This window comes from Ylistrum balloti, unplaced genomic scaffold, assembly GCF_031769215.1.
Source record: "Ylistrum balloti isolate Yb309-2 unplaced genomic scaffold, AGI_CSIRO_Ybal_v1 Utg369850, whole genome shotgun sequence".
NCBI lineage: Eukaryota > Metazoa > Mollusca > Bivalvia > Pectinida > Pectinidae > Ylistrum > Ylistrum balloti.
The window spans coordinates 2,196,039-2,202,038 of NW_026782003.1; positions in this window are offsets into that span (position 1 = coordinate 2,196,039).

Below are 6,000 nucleotides of genomic sequence, written 5' to 3' on the forward strand. Positions count from 1 at the left end.
ACCTATACATCTCTATGTGTTTATATACAGAATACGGTAAATCTGATACTTATATATCGCTATGTGTTTATATACAGAATACGGTAAATCTGATACCTATACATCTCTATGTGTTTATATACAGAATACGGTAAATCTGATACCTATACATCTCTATGTGTTTATATACAGAATACGGTAAATCAGATACCTATACATCTCTATGTGTTTATATACAGAATACAGTAAATCAGATACCTATACATCTCTATGTGATTATATACAGAATACCTATACAGCTCTATGTATTTTTATACAGAATACGGTAAATCTGATACCTATACATCTCTATGCGTTTATATACAGAACACGGTAAATCTGATACCTATACATCTCTATGTGTTTATATACAGAATACCTATACATCTCTATGTGTTTATATACAGAATACGGTAAATAAGATACCTATACATCTCTATGTGTTTATATACAGAATACGGTAAATAAGATACCTATACATCTCTATGTGTTTATATACAGAATACGGTAAATCTGATACCTATACATCTCTATGTGTTTATATACAGAATACGGTAAATCTGATACCTATACATCTCTATGTGATTATATACAGAATACGGTAAATAAGATACCTATACATCTCTATGTGTTTATATACAGAATACGGTAAATCTGATACCTATACATCTCTATGTGATTATATACAGAATACGGTAAATCTGATACCTATACATCTCTATGTGTTTATATACAGAATACGGTAAATCTGATACCTATACATCTCTATGTGTTTATATACAGAATACCTATACAGCTCTATGTGTTTATATACAGAATACAGTAAATAAGATACCTATACATCTCAATGTATAAGAAACTTTTTCTTGAAAGAAAAAAAAAACAGCATATTTCCGTTTTCAGTGTACCAAATATTTTTATCAAATTATTTAGCTCATTATCTAAAGTGTACACTGTGAAAAATTTAAGAAATGATGATAACCAGTTAAATTGCCATTTAAAGGCATGAGCACAGTTACTATATTTCGAGAAATTGCATGGTCAGAAGATGATAATACCGATAGCGATCCTTGTAATATATTATCTCTACCACACTTTTTCATCCAAAGCTAACTTTTTTTTTTATCAATAATGATCATTTATGAATAAATTAGTAAATCAGTCATTTCGAACTCTAGCGAAAGTGACAATAACTAATGAGCAAAGGAGAAAATTCCTAAACTGTTTATGTAATTACTTCTTACATTGTGTGGGTATATCTATTCATTCTAATGAGGTGGTATCAACGTACAAACTTCACAAAATATTATTTTCGAACTTGCTGTAAATAGGTTTAAGTGTTTTTGCCGGTCCATGTGCATGTGATGTCCGAAATGGTATCGAATCGATGCAACATGGGCACACATATCAGATGTTGCTTGCAGGATAGATACAATAATACGATTTCACTGGATTGTCAGGATCATTCAAATCAAACTGGATCCAAACATTTTATTTAGTTTGAGATTCGTGATATGAATGAATCTGTCCACGATCAAGATCATCTGCATGCTGGTACATCCAGACTTCATAGTCACTACATTCTGTTCGGTGCTCAGAAATGCAACCAGGCGACAGCTTGATCTGATATGTGTCACATGCAATCGTCTCCAGGTATTCTAAATTTAACTGAAGAAATGGAATGTTGGATGCTTCCAGCTTCTCCCACTCTGATTTTGCTGTGCGCGACATGTATGGACAGTTCGTGAAGTTGCCAGAAAATTTGTGTCCTTCAATACAATAAAAAGTGGTGGAATACTTTTCATAACGTTTGTTTGGAAACCAAAGAGGCGCATATATAAATAGTCCTTAATCGATAATATTTCCCTGGTTAGTATGAATGAATAGCTATATCGTTTTACATTGTGATCCCAGAGGATATGAATTTAAAACAATTTTGTTAATATACACACATTCATGTAACATGTTCATCATGCACAATTCCGTTTGTACTCGTCGAAAGCCATGTTTGCAGATTCGTACTGTTTGTAATCTGGATGTTCTTCCACACGATGGGGCTGTAAATTACAGCGGTTACTGATCTTATTGAAGTAGTAAGCGACACAGACAAAGTTCGTCCTGCTGTTACAGGCATTTTCACAGTTGTTTCTGTCACTTCCATATATAGGAGTAGAATCAGGATGATTAAAGTTCCAGTTCTCCCTAAAGGTGTACGTATTTGCATAGGATATGCATCCTGAAAGGCACAAATAAATTTGCTGTTATAATTCAGTGATATATCTACCAGTAAAGCTACACATGTTACAGGTGACCAAAGAGAGGTGAAATATTCAGGGATATATCTACCATTAAAGCTACACATGTTACAGGTGACCACAGAGAGGTGAACTATTCAGGGATGTATCTACCATTAAAGCTACACATGTTACAGGTGACCACAGAGAGGTGAAATATTCAGGGATGTACCTACCATTAAAGCTACACATGTTACAGGTGACCACTGAGAGGTAAAATAATCAGGGATATATCTACCAGTAAAGCTACACATGTTACAGGTGACCACTGAGAGGTGAAATAATCAGGGATATATCTACCATTAAAGCTACACATGTTACAGGTGACCTGACCACAGAGAGGTGAAATATTCAGGGATATATCTACCAGTAAAGCTACACATGTTACAGGTGACCACTGAGAGGTGAAATAATCAGGGATATATCTACCATTAAAGCTACACATGTTACAGGTGACCTGACCACAGAGAGGTGAAATATTCAGGGATATATTTACCAGTAAAGCTACACATGTTACAGGTGACCACTGAGAGGTGAAATACTACCTGTAAAACTACACAGTATGTGATTGGTGATCATGATGAGTTGAAATATTCAGTGATACATCCACCTGTATAATCACACAAGAATGCGATATGTGACCACAGAGAGATGAGATATGCAGGAAAACAAAAACATTCAGGAATAGTTCTACAAGCAGAATGATACGAATATGTGACATGTTATCACAGAAGGGAGAAATAGTCAGGGATAACTTTACATAAGCAAAACTGATAAATAAACTTGAACTTTAACAAAGTTCACGAGGATGCAAATGTGACCATAAAGAGGCAAGATAGTTCTACCTTTGAAGCTGCATGATGACGTAACTGATGTCCAGGTACCGTTTGGTAGACATGTAGCAGTGCTTGTATTACTGGTTGGGGCTGCCGGATTGTCCATTTTGTAGCCGGATTTACAGGAGAGTTCTGTTTGACAACCAACCAAACTGCACGTAGTGAGTATTTCCATGTTGGGAATAGAAATATCATATTCACTACATCCTGTAAAACGGCAAGGTTATTGCATAGTATAATATGGTTTATTGAACAATGAGTTACCTTACAGTGTATCATTCTTAATATTCATAAACATGTGAAAATTTTAACGTTTATCGAATATAACAATGCTTTCGTGATATCGAAGGTGCGTCATAAAAATTTCGACATCAGCTGACAATGTTTTAATAAATATAAAGCTGAATACGTGGATAAATGAATGTACAGAGTCAACGTCTGATATTTCCTCATCAAATCGCTTTATTGATGATTAACCAAAGTAAACACTTTGCAACTGCCTATATTAATTAGATTAAAGGGATGGAGCATTTGCACGGCCAGAGAGAGATTGTTAAGTACACAACTTCCGCGAAATGACAATTCAATATTTGATAGTTTTGCTATCGATCTCTAATAAATTGAGCAATAATAAACAACATACTTCTGGGAAACATTCATGAAAAGCCATTTATTAAATTAAACATTTGAACTCAATACTACCAAGCTAAAACTATTCTTTAACCGTTATATATTGTGATAGGTATTTTGATTACTCTACTATTTAGCTCAGCTGTAGCTAGTCCTAAGTTGTATGTAAGGTGTAATGCACTTTACTCTTCTGTACAATTTTACATCTTAATATTGCAACATACAGTTGATCCTCATTATCTCGAATTCGTTAAATTCGAGGACCCTGTTTAATTCGAAGCATTTCGTTGGTCCTTGTCTAACTTTCCATAAAATCTTCCAACTTACTTACATAGAATACTAGGTTATCTTGAAGTTTTCTCATGATCCCGCCGAGATAACTAGCTTAGACTGTAATTGTTGTCATATATATCTTGTTCTAAAGAAATATATCTTACTATAAAGACATTTTACGCCTTCGCTTGGAGACAGACATCAAGAAATATAGATTATTTAATAATTTTGAAAAAATACACATACCAGTTACGACACATACAGCCTCCCCAGATTTCAACAGCACACATGTGGAATGCACTGAACACTCGACGCTGGAACAGCTGTCGGGAAATACCTGAATCATCAATAATACCATTATCATTATCAATTCCTTGAATTAGGTCCCATAACTTAAAGGCGAAATGAGTTTCGAGATGTTTTTATAACCACTACCTCCAGTGACAATCCGTGACATTACTCAACCTTATTTTACTAAGCTGTTTAATAAGTATTATGATTTTGATTTCCCTATTCTAAATTTTCCAGTTCTGGAAGGCAACATCCCTGCCATCCTCGTTCTCATGGGGTTACAATCACTTTCGCTTTCTATTTTATTCTTTCGAATCTCGAGGTCAAATAACGGCATATTGTAATGACTTAGAAGTTTGGCGTCGCTCCTATGTAATCTTGTAATCAGCCTGTGATTGAGGAGATGTTTTTTTCTCTTAGAACCTATCAACTTTTCCCTTTGTGCCTTCAATTTTGCCATGACATGTCCCAGGGGTGCAGAAACGAAAGTGATCGTACCCCCTGGAGTATTAAGGATGCATCTAAAACCTAGTATACCTGTGGTTACGTTTTTGTTTAGTATAAACCCGTGGTTACGTTGTTGTTAGTATACCTGTGATTACGTTGTTGTTAGTATACCTGTGATTACGTTGTTGTTAGTATACCTGTGGTTACGTTGTTGTTTAGTATACCTGTGATTACGTTGTTGTTTAGTATACCTGTGATTACGTTGTTGTTAGTATACCTGTGGTTACGTTGTTGTTTAGTATACCTGTGGTTACGTTGTTGTTTAGTATACCTATTAATAATGTTGTTGTTTAGTATACCTGTGATTACGTTGTTGTTTAATATACCTGTGGTTAGGTTGTGGTTTAGTATACCTGTGATTACGTTGTTGTTTAGTATACCTGTGGTTACGTTGTTGTTTAGTATACCTGTGGTTACGTTGTTGTTTAGTATACCTGTGGTTACGTTGTTGTTTAGTATACCTGTGATTACGTTGTTGTTTAGTATACCTGTGATTACGTTGTTGTTTAGTATACCTGTGGTTACGTTGTTGTTTAGTATACCTGTGGTTAGGTTGTGGTTTAGTACACTTGTGATTACGTTGTTGTTTAGTATACCTATTAATAATGTTGTTGTTTAGTATACCTGTGATTACGTTGTTGTTTAGTATACCTGTGATTACGTTGTTGTTTAGTATACCTGTGATTACGTTGTTGTTAGTATACCTGTGATTACGTTGTTGTTTAGTATACCTGTGATTACGTTGTTGTTTAGTATACCTGTGATTACGTTGTTGTTTAGTATACCTGTGGTTACGTTGTTGTTTAGTATACCTGTGATTACGCTGTTGTTAGTATACCTGTGATTACGTTGTGGTTTAGTATACCTGTGATTACGTTGTTGTTTAGTATACCTGTGGTTACGTTGTTGTTTAGTATACCTGTGGTTAGGTTGTGGTTTAGTATACCTGTGATTACGTTGTTGTTAGTATACCTGTGATTACGTTGTTGTTAGTATACCTGTGATTACGTTGTTGTTTAGTATACCTGTGGTTACGTTGTTGTTTAGTATACCTGTGATTACGTTGTTGTTAGTATACCTGTGATTACGTTGTTGTTTAGTATACCTGTGGTTAGGTTGTGGTTTAGTATACCTGTGATTACGTTGTTGTT